The sequence below is a fragment of the Nilaparvata lugens genome, chromosome 8 (genome assembly GCF_014356525.2).
Source record: "Nilaparvata lugens isolate BPH chromosome 8, ASM1435652v1, whole genome shotgun sequence".
Classification (NCBI taxonomy): domain Eukaryota; kingdom Metazoa; phylum Arthropoda; class Insecta; order Hemiptera; family Delphacidae; genus Nilaparvata; species Nilaparvata lugens.
This window is the reverse complement of record NC_052511.1, coordinates 28,936,141-28,948,436: the sequence shown is the minus strand read 5'-3', so window position 1 is coordinate 28,948,436 and position 12,296 is coordinate 28,936,141. Positions and strand designations below refer to the sequence as shown.

Here is a 12,296-nt window from a genome sequence, read left to right as displayed (position 1 = left end):
GAATACTGTCGGATGGTGTTTTTCTAATAATCTCAACACCCAGCGTTTTTGTTATTAAAGCGCACATCCCGAACCCTTCTATGTTATAATACCAACAGGTTGAGGCTAGCTGAAATGAGAAAAGCACAATCATATTTTGTAAGGTTGCCGTGTAGGGTTCATCTGCATAGCACCCCCTCTTATTAAAAAGCAAGTTATGTGCTGGGCAACAATTTCCTTTCTACGAAAAAAAATGACGGCTCAGCTATGAAATGAACGGTGTTTGAAACTCTGCACTGGAAGTGTGTACATTTTAATACTCGAGAGGATACTTCTCATTAATCTTTTTTCTCCATTATCAAAAGTTCCTGTTAGCGATGTTTAGGCTTGAGATTGTAAATGAACACACATTCAGATCATAGTCCACACATCAAGTGCCCTATCCAGTCATTGTTATCATCATCATAATCTCCATAGTGAGCTTTGTGAATGTGAATAACAAGCTGTTATTAACACTGAGAAAAATCTAAAGTTTCAGAAATGAAGTTTCTTCTAATTATCTCAACTTTATTACTCCCCCTTAATTAGTTGGATTACAAGATTAAAAGTTGTTTAATACACCTGCCAACTAGAGAGGCAGTTTACACTGAGTGTCAGAGTTGAGTAAATATCAAATAATACAAATTCAGAATTATTTTTATTGTTTCAAAAAATATAAAAGTGGGATTCTACAAAAATAATCTATAGAAATTATGAGTTCAATAGAGCTCTAGAACAATGAGAAACTCTCGTAATCGAAGTATATATTTTAATAACTTATTTTTTAACGATTTGGGGGTATTTAGTCAAATGTATGAGCTACTCGCTTCTGCACAACAATAACAAATAATGTTGTGTATTTTTATCTGAATTCTTGCGTGTCCCCGCGGTTTCACACGGTTTCGCTGTGAACCTTCCCTAGAGCCCCTTTGAGAGCAAGGACTTTTCTTTCTAAGGGTCAACAAAAATTCAAATCAATCAAACTCCGTTGTTTGGTTGGAACAGACTATAAGAATAGAATAGAATTGAAACAAACTATTCAAATCTGGCCAAAACAATGCCAAATTGAAGTTAAGATCCAACTTTCAAAATCACTGGCACACTCTACCCCCCTTCCAAATATTATTGATACTATTTATGTGCCAACCAGAGACTACACTCGATGGTCATGCGAAGCTCCAATAATACATTACCAATCAATCACCAAATTCATTACTCAAATGCAGCATATTTTCTCTCGTGAATGCGATACTTCCATTAACAAAATTTAAGAAAACTTTCTGAACTTTATTATTACAGTTCGAAATGCTCTTGAATTTTTCAGACCTTCTTACGTCATTAAATAATCATTCTATCCTATTCTGCTCAAATAGGGAATTTCCATTCTGATTGATTATTTAATTTGAACAGATGAAATCAACTCGATTTTACTGATAAGTTGAGAATTCTACTCCTTTTCTATTTCCTTTATCTCGGATCATGGTTGTTTCTTACGGAATATGGGCTCTATTGGGATATCACTTTAAAGCTTTTCTGCTATTTTGCCTATATTATTAAGACGTCATTCACCCACAATACTTTCAGCTGAATTTCTTGACCGAGCGAAGTGAAGTCTGAGATTCAAGTCGACGGTTTCGTATTTCTCTTTATGTTTATATGTTCATATTTTTGTTTTTATGTTGCATTAACGCATGCAATTTTCATAACTCGAAGTAGCTTATTATTTTTTCTCCCGACTTTTCTCTGCTTTTAAAGCTTTCAATGATATAAGCATAGTTGTTTACAACAAATTATTAACATTCCAATGCTAATGATTATGATTAATATTGATAATTATTGTCGATTCAACATTCCAAACAGCCATTAGTTGTTTACACACCGATATCTCGCCGACACGTCAGGACAGGACATCATTCACTCTGATGGAGGCTGTGGTTTTTAACTGCGCAAGGTCTACTGTTCACAGAACAACTTGTGTAACATTTATGTAGTACTATCTCAAACTTGAATCAATGAGATTTTAAAATTTCCTCTTCAGTACAAAGATGGAATACATCTGAATACAAAAAATAAATTTCACTCGATATCTTTCTGAAAACGTGCCGATTCCAGTTTCGAGATCACAGTTCAAACTTCAAATATTGCTGTGTATTCATTGAGCTCCGTGCATTTCATATCTGGCACCACATTCTCATAAGGAATGAGAAGATTATTAGAATCAAAGAGTAAGCATAGATGTAAATATTTGTTTCCCCTTCTGCATCTCTCACTCAACGTTTGAGAATGATTTCATTTCGATGTAAGTGTGCGAAATTGAATTCTCCATCTTTGCCGTTAGTCACAAGTTGTGAAATCCTGTTAGTCGGCTCACTGAAAATAACTGCTACTTTTTCAAGAGAACACGTTATTTGATATTTGAGGAAATTTTTTCGCATTTCTTTTCTGGATATCTCCATCTGGAAAAGCCCACGCGCAAGCTGTGTAATATTGAGAAAATGTTTTATTATATTCACGAAATTCTCATTCGGGAAGTACGCAATTACGCCTTCTTGGGAAAGTAATCTATCATGTTATGAGATAGAGAGATTTTTTCTCAATTTTCGTTATCATATTTTCTAATGGATTTTCTCATGATCAGAGCTTTCTCCCATCATCCCTCACTCTCAGTAAAGGATATGCCAAGTTCACTAAAACAACATTTCCATAGAAGAAGCATTACTAGCTGAAATTGTAGAAAAATAAGTTTCAGGAACTCAGGTAAGGTCTTGCTTGATTCCTATTACGTGATGGAATAGGAGAGCAAGAATACGAGAGAAAAAAATTATATGAGAGCATACTGATAAGTGTGTGGAATACAGCATATTGCTTCATCCTCTTATCATGTGAGAGATATTCACTTTTTTCTGTCCGTCAACTTTTACAACTTTTTTAAAAGAAAAACATAGATAAATTTCTCCATTATGTCTTAGTCAATGAAATTTACCGTTTTATTTCATAGATATTTGAATTCTTTATAAGCTATAGAAATATAACTCCAGACTGAATTATTAAAAACACTAGCGACCCCCTAGGTTGAAAATCTCGCTCATAAACTGTTCTATTGATCTCTGAATTCCGAATTTTGTAATTATACAGAGTTTGAGTCGGGGGTCCAGACTAAACGTCTGGCTAAACGGATATGGCGAGCGAAGCGAGCCTGACGGCTAGTAATAATATTCCCAGGATTGAAGTAGCAGTGCCCAATCAATTTTTCCGCGATAAATGCATTTAAATCTTCAACTTGGTGCCAACCTAACAAAGTCAACTCAACTTAATGCCAACCTGACAAAATTATTAATTTAGTTGCCAGTTAACAACTTTTTCGAAGAGGTACTCTATCTAGATCATAGTTCTATAGTAACATATGATATGGACATTTCAATTATTATAATTAAGAGATTGGGTGAAGAAGAATATACATGCTGAAAGACGAACTTTAAACCCTTAAAAACAACCCTTAGAGTTAAAATATTGCCAAAAGATTTCTTAGTGCGCCTCTAAAGGGCCAACTGAACATACCTACCAAATTTGAACGTTTTTGGTCCGGTAGATTTTTAGTTATGCGAGTGAGTGAGTGAGTGAGTCAGTCAGTCAGTCAGTCAGTGAGTGAGTGTCACTTCGCTTTTATATATATATATATATATATATATATATTTATATATATATATATATATATATATATATATAGATTTTATATATAATTCCAGCTGATTAAATAATACAAAAACATTTTTTTTCCTATGCACTTTCAATGTTATTTTCACTTTCCTTGCCCTATTACCATAGGTGTGTGTGTGTGTGTGTGTGTGTGTGTGTGTGTGTGTGTGTGTGTGTGTGTGTGTGTGTGTGTGTGTGTGTGTGTGTGTGTGTGTGGTGGTGTGTGTGTGTGTGTGTGTGTGTGGTGGTGTGTGTGTGTGGTGTGTGTGTGTGTGTGTGTGTGTATGTGTGTATGAGTGTATGTGCGTCTGTGTACACGATATCTCTTCTCCCAATTAACGGAATGACTTGGGAGTTTGGAACTTAAGGTCCTTACACTATGAGGATCCGACTCGAACAATTTAGATCTAATGCAATTCAAGATGGCGGCTAAAATGGCAAAAATGTTGTCAAAAACAGGGTTTTCGAGATTTTCTCGAAATCGGCTCCAACGATTTTGATCAAATTTATAACTAAAATAGTAATTGAAAAGCTCTATCAACTGCCACAAGTCCAATATCTGTAAAAAATTTCAGGAGCTCTGCCCCATCTATGCAAAGTTTGATTTTAGATTCCCAATTATCAGGCTTCAGATACAAATTAAACAAAAATGTCCGAGTGAGAAAGATTGAGCATAAAAATCTCTACTATAAATGTTCAGTAGCATTTTCACCTAAAATTGAAAATAAGCTCAAAATTCGAGAAAATGTGATTATTCAATTAAAAACTGTTGGCAACTGTTGATTCTATTAAATCATCCACTATGAAGAGATAGCAGACCTCGTGTGTCTACAGCGTTATTGTCCTGTCAACAGCTGGCTCAGATCTTTGATTTGTAGACTTGGGATGCGCGGGAACACTAGCGTCAGGTTATCAATTTTCATAACGGCAGCAAGGAAAGTTGTGTGAGTGCGCCACACCAGATTTTCATATCGTGAAAAAGGACGAAGGAGTGAATCAATTCTGTTGTCCAACGAACTTGAAGCTGAATGATCAATTATTTCTAAAGTATTTGTACAACAAACAGATAAACAAACAACGACTTTGGCCGTAAGTCAAAAGTGAGAACTCGCTGACGCTCGTTCAAAAAGGTTTTTTGTCGTATTTAACATAATTCATGAAACTAACTGATACCTTTACACAGATTAACTTCCAATTCTTCCATAACTTCCAAGTACTCTGTTGATGCGATTGGGTGATCACTGCTAAAAAGTTTCGTTTCAATCTCAAACGACAGAGCTATGGCTAAATTACGGACGAACCAACGACATAGTTGTTCACCAAACTGATTGAAAAATGTAGCTGTTGAAACGTTCACATGAAGATTTAAAAAATGATCGACGTTAACGTGATGATTTGACAGAGAATGTCCATTTCGAGAATCATAAGCAGCAGCTGAAAAAAGTAAGTGATATCATATCACAATTGGAGCAATATCATTGGAGCTCCAATATTATTATTGCGCGATAATTTCAGTAGCTCCAATTATCACACTCAACCTTCCAGTGCCAGCTTGTGGAAATATCAACAAAGATTCTAAAATGTATTTTTGGATGAAAGTATAGGTTTGAGAGCTGTTATTCCATATTATAGGGAGTTAAGAGTCTGTAGAGAATGAGTTGAGACGTGGCCCTCCACCCAAAAGAACAGCGTTGCCAATTCGTGTAGAATTGCGACTTTCTCAAATTTCTAATTCAACCACTGAAATGTATGTAAAATTTTATTATAAATCCCGATATATTATGGTAGTGATAGAATGTTTCAGGGTCAAAGGATAGAAAAGACATTATATAATTTTTCTATGAAACTGAAAATATCGCAAAATATGTTTTCCTTTTGAATATAACTTCTTTCAGAATTTATGGATGTCGTAATAAGTGAGAGTATTATATCAGATAACGAGGACAATGTCTCCTCTTATCTATCTCCATTGGTTCCTGAATCATTTTTATTTGACCTATAGTTATTTTTGATTGATGATTATAATCGTCAATGTCGAGTAGAAAACATGAAATTTCCGACATGCTAGAGGTAGTTTGTTGTACCAAAAATCTATTATTTGCTCATTTTTTTTACTTCTTCTCATTTTTGACGATTTCTTCGAGTTTTCCATCTTGCACTTTATATTTTCTCAAATTATTGATTCGGTTTGTTAGAGTGATACGACTGTCTGATCGAACTTAGCCTTCGTCAGATGTAGGAAATTCTCACTTGCACTTCTTGTTCTAAGTCAAGATGAAACGTCTCAAACTTTTGCGTACTAATTTTTCATTCTTTTAATAATGTTTCGGAATTATTATTTATATTTTAATTTTCTTTAACTATGCTAAGGAAACATATTTGATTATTATCTAATGTCTGATTGAATCTTGTAATAACCCAGTTGGGTAAGTCCTTACTGATCTTGTACTATTCCATTGACATAGGTTAGAACTGCTTCTTTACTTGATTAAAAATCTAATATTAACTTTATTTCATCATATATAAAGTTATTCTAATTACTTTCCGTTCTCTTTTATTGTTCTCCTTGCTAAACTTTCAATCAATTCCAGTATTCAGTATAATAATACTGTTTTAATGTAAATCATCTTGTATCAACCACATGTGAAACTGATTTGAGCCTTATGCTATTTGATTTATTCATGATAACTGTTTAGTTGATTTGGACTGTTTCCCTTCAAAATTTGTTAATGTTAATTTCTCTAAATTATTTATGATTTGTCATATATTCATCTTTTTGATTCTGTTCGTTCTGTAATGTTCCAACCTAAATATCTTGATTACTAATCTGTTCAATTTTGCTAGTTGACCACTCTGGTTAACACCTGAATAATTACTGGAATATATTAGAGTTTTATCCTATTTATTTTGTTCCCAACAGGTTTTTTATTCACTTCAAATTTTTCACATGGATTTTTAAAATACGAATTATGGATGAAGCCAATATTTGAAGCCGATGTTACTCCAACAAAATAAGACTTGAAGAAAAAACACGAAAAACACTATAACATTAAACAAAAGAATACAAGTATTAATTATACCAAATATATTTCAATCTACAATCAGTGGGTGAGCAGAACATTTTATTTTACATCTTGTCAACAATTCAGCCAAGTCCATCGAGTTTATAATGAAGTCATTTATAATGAATTAAGCTTCGTAAACGTATCTGCGTTTTTCTACACTTCAACAGAAACTTCAATACCCGGGTTCCTCTTATTGACTTTAAATTCATTATTAATATCAAAAATGATGTAACTTTATTATTTTAAATATCAAAATTATGTAACTCAATTATTTTAAAAGCTGTTATGAATATTTAAGTATAATTTCATTTTCTTATTATAAACATATATAAGATTCAATTGGACTTTGGTTATATTCTCTTCTTTCAACCAAGATTGCAAAAATTCACTGGCACTCATGACCAGCATAGCTTCCTATAGTGCTAAGCGGCTTTATTTGAGTAATCTCAAATAAGGTTGGTTACATTGTACTGGGGTCAGTCCGCAACAATGAGAGTTGGCGGTTAAACAACTGAGGCCGTCAAAATAATGCGAGGAGTGAGGCAAGGATGTGTGCTCTCGCCCCTGCTATCCAACATCTTCTCTGAACAGATATTCAAAGAAGCACTAGATGACGAAGAGGAGGAAGAGGAAGGCATCTCAATAAATGGGAAGAAGTTGAGTAATATAAGATATGCGGATGACACCGTGGTGTTTCCTGATAGCCCACAAGAGCTGCAACGACTTATCAACAAAATACCAAGAGTTAGTAAGGAATATGGATTGACATGAACATGAATGACATGAACATACAAAAGACCAAAATTTTGGTTATCAGCAAAAACAAGATTGACAACATCCAGCTATTCATCAACGATCAGCTAATAGAGAGAGTAAAACACGCCACATACCTTGGAACATGCATAAACAAGAACTGGGATACAACTCAAGAAATCAAATCACGAATTGCCAAAGCCACAGCCGCCTTCAACAAAATGAGTAAACTCTTCAGAAGCCATGGTCTTACTCTTGAAACAAGGGTGAAACTTCTGAGATGTTACATCTTCTCTGTTTTCTTGTATGGAGCAGAATCTTGGAGACTCAATGTAACCATATCCAAGAGAATAGAAGCCTTTGAAATGCGACTTTATCGAAGAATGCTAAGGATATCATGGACTGAACATGTCACTAATGAAGAGGTACTGAGAAGAATGAATAAACAAAGGGAAATTATGAACACTATCAAGATCCGAAAACTGCAATATCTGGGCCACATCATGAGGAACGATTCCAGCTACTTTTTACTCCATACAATCGTCCAAGGAATAAGAGGTCCTGGAGGGAGAAGAATATCTTGGCTGTATAACCTTAGAAAGTGGACGGGAAAAACATCAGCTGAACTCTTCCGCATTGCTGTGGACAAAATTAGGCTTGCCATGCTGGTTGCCAACATCCGAAACGGATAGGAACCACAAGAAGAAGAGACGTTTTTGTTCCAAAAGATAACTGAGTGGCGAAAGCAAAAAAGTATCTCAGAAGTAATTGGAATTAATTTTACCAATTGTCAAAAGTATTCGGAGGAGCGTATTTTGGCCTCTCAGAAGTTTCAAAGTCAAGGAGAGCGGCTGAAAACAAAAACGTTGGATATAGAAATAGTCGTAATCAAATTGAATATCAAATTTTCTATATTATAAAATCTTCATTGATATAGATCGATTGCACGGTGTCCATAAGACGCATCCACTAGCCCTGCTTTGCTTTCAAATAGTATTGTATTCTACGTTGATAAAGCAGACCTGAAGTATTGTTACACGAGTAAAATAAGACACTTCAAAAGCAACCGAGTGCTGACTGCAGGAGCAATGTAGGCAACCTCACATACATCATCTGCTTACCGCTTTACACATCGTCACCTATTTCTGTGCTCTAACTTGGATATATTATAAGCAAATATTGCAGTGGGTCTTGAAAGAACTGGCAGAACATTTGTGATAAAGAATCAATCAATAAAAGAATAATAAAGTCTTGCATGATAGTGTATAATGTAAATCCAGACAGAAGCTGATTAAACCCATAGAATGAATTTTGGTAGGTTAAAACTCCAGCATAAATTAAAATCCTTGTAATGTTGCAAGCTCGCCTCTTAGTATTGAATTCCTTGAAAGTGACAGATCTGTGACAAAGAAACATCTGATATTCAAGAATTGTGATTATAATGTTAGATTTTTTTCGAAAATTGAAATGTCAAATCTGGAGATTTGACTGTCAAAATATTAGACTGTTAAAAAACTACTAGAGAAACAGCTCTGAAATAATAGGCTAAATATAGTTTAGAAGTCTTTCAACTGTTTAATTTGAGAAAAATTTGTCAAACATAAAGAGGTGGTAATAACGTGGATGATGAATTGCAGATTGAACAATTTGAAATACATATAAGAAAAAGGAAAACAAAAAAGACAGAGTTGAGGTGTAGGAGAGCAGAGATGAAGAGAAGATCTTCCATTGTGGTTGAGATTTTCAATGGAAATCGCCCAGCAAGCATTGTGAAAAGTGAAAGAAACTGTGACTGAAGACTCTCATAACTCATGCACTTGGCTCAGATTCAAAGAAATATTCAGGTCATCTTTGCAGGAGTTGTATTGCACATCTTTTCATTTCGAGTACTGCTCAAATAGCAGATTGGAACCGTATTTTCAGGATTAATAGCAACTACTATTGAAGTGAATGTATGACTTCAGTTCCATCAATGTGGAAAAGGATATCTCTCTCTGTCTCTCCAAAGACCCCAAATAATATAAAATGTTTCTGGCTGGTAGTTTTGTACTTGGGGCTGGTCTCCTTGATATTATAACAATCTAGTTAATACTTCTACAATCACAGGCTTGTTTCAGAAATCCACATACTACCTTCTGGAATCTACTAGAATCATGATAACCAGTTTCTGATGTTTCTATATTAGTTATGTAAGTTCTTCATTGCAAGGCCCATTCTAATAGATCTGGATAGATATATCTCATGAAAACTCAAATTATTTTCTTCTAGTAGTTACTGACAAAAAACGTTAACTGCTAGAAATATGAATATAATGAATGAAATATGATGAATGGTTCTTAATATTATAATAGCTCCAATAATGAAGAAGATATCATTTCAGACGAAACTTTGGACACATAATTATGAAAGCGTAAGATTATGTCGACTAATATTTCAATTATAATCGGTCTCAAATACAATAGGCAATTATGCGATGATATGAGGCCTAATTCCATTAAGCTATAGGAGTTTGAAAATGATGATATGAGGTTTCCCTTTGTTTTCTATTCATATTCTATGATTTGTGCATTTTCAGGAGAATAATGCAATTCTCTGATGAAAATCCACTTCAAACTTTGAATGAAAACATCACTTAGATGAAAGATATTTCAACTATGACACTCACCAAGTAATTCCAGATGTAAAATCAAAACTTACAGCGAATTTCACGAGATATTTTCGTCTAAAATTTAAAAATACCCCAATTTATATTTGCAAATTATTGCGATGCCGGTGTCTGCGCGTGTGTGAGCGCTAACACACACCTTTCACGCGCTCCTGTCGCGTCCGAAACTGTGTTACTTCGGCCAGTGAGATTCTGGCTTTGAGTTCAGTTCGCAACTGCACCGCTAGAGAGCAGGTCATTGCTGTACATGCGCCTTCGACCGCCGATTTTCCGGGCAAGTTCGGTGGTGGCTAATTGGAGAGAACAGCTTTAAAAAGTTGCCAAATGAACTGCAGACCTTGAATAACAAAATTCTGGCTCCAAAAAAGAATACTTTCCAAGAACGTAACAAAGCTAGAGCTTGTATGTTAAGAAGCAAAAGCAAAGATAAGGGAGATTGATGAAACTGTATTTTTCTCTTTTTTGGATACATGGTAATCTCATTCTACGAAATCTCTATTCATATATCTATCATAGTTGAATTGCAAAAGCATTATTTACCGTTCATCAAAATCATCTTTCAATTGTTGGTTTCTCAATTGATATTTAGTCTCTCATTGATGTTCGAGTTCAAGAATTAATCTCATTGATTATTTGAATATATGTTTGATAATTCTTGTTTGCAGGGGAGATTCAGGAGATTTTCTGTTTAATATTTGTGGAACCAACATTTTTCGATGAGCCTTTCATGAACACTATTTTTTATTTATTTATTTACAAGTTATAGTTTCAGGAAGGTACATGACCTCCTTGCCCAAAAGTACTATCTATCTAATCACAGATAGGAATTAATGAGAAATTGCATCCATTCAAATGCTAATCAATGAATAATTATCATTAAACGGAAAGCCTAATTAAATGCTGTAAATAACCCTGAAGACTTCCGCTACTACAAATATTGACAACACGGTGAAGTTCAATGAGAGATACTATCCAAAAATTATTTGCCAGCCCGGGAATCGAAACCGGTACCTCCTAATTTCCAGTCAGATTCCCAGGCTGACAAATAATTTTTGGATAGTAGCACTCACCGAATTTCATCTAGCTGTTAACCCTGTTGTTAATTATTGCAGTAGCAGAAGTCATCGAGGTAATTTTCAGCATTTAATTATGATTTCCATTTAATAATAATTTATTATAGGTAATATTCATATTCATAAGAAGCATTACCATCTAGGATAGTAGCAGCAAGCGATATATAATTCATGAAGAGAAAGTAAATCAGTACAATGAATATCATGATTCACTCAAGTCATATTGTTACGTGACAAATTCTGTCATTCCCTCATATACATCTCACTTTTCAATAAGTTATTCATTTGTTTACCTTGTAAGGTTAATTATCATAGATGAATTTCAATTATCACACAGCATTCACCTCAATATTTTCCTGCTCATTCTCATTTTTCTACTTCTCCTTCTGTAACTGTTCAACCTATTGATAGGAATTATCATGTGACGAGAGACCCGTTGATAAATAGTACCACTTATAATGATAATTCAATATCACTAACATTAATAATTTCAAGTTAGTTGCTAGAAGTAGTAGTGATGGTAAGAACTACCTATCTTATTCATATTCAACCCATTATTATATTTGGGAAAAATTGCTCATTCGTCTTTTTAGACTAGATTGCAATAGAAATTGAAAAAACTTACAATGATGGATTTTCTTTGCTTTGCTCCTTTTATTTCTCTCTACAGCTCCAGATTATGCATCGAATTGAATTGACCCTGTCTATTATTTCAATGAAGAACATCTACAACACAAGTCCATAGCACCAATTAAAGCTGAATGTTTGTTAACTGTACGATTCTGCCGTGAAAAATCAATTAGCTCCAACCAGTCCTCTTTGTAACTGGCTGGTGAATACAAACAGACGGTAGACCTTATACCTGACAATGGAATTCACATTCTGGCGCTATCCCCTTGGCTAGCAAACAGAATATATACATATTTAGTACATATATAAAGCATGTACATAGGTCTGAGAATATTTGCGTTGCGCCCAAATATTTGTATTTTACCGCATGACGTTTCAGACGAACGGTGTCTGTTT

General features: G+C 34.4%; 1 protein-coding gene across 1 annotated transcript in view; it reads right to left on the bottom strand.

Annotated features, from left to right (window-relative positions):
• Positions 1-10,414, bottom strand: part of LOC111043695 (alkaline phosphatase) — a 356,072-nt gene extending 345,658 nt beyond the window's left edge. The window contains exon 1 of the mRNA XM_039434462.1: positions 10,198-10,414. The gene's annotated coding sequence lies outside the window, so the exon portion shown is untranslated. The remainder of the gene's footprint in view (positions 1-10,197) is intronic.
• Between the last annotated feature and the right edge of the window lie 1,882 nt (positions 10,415-12,296).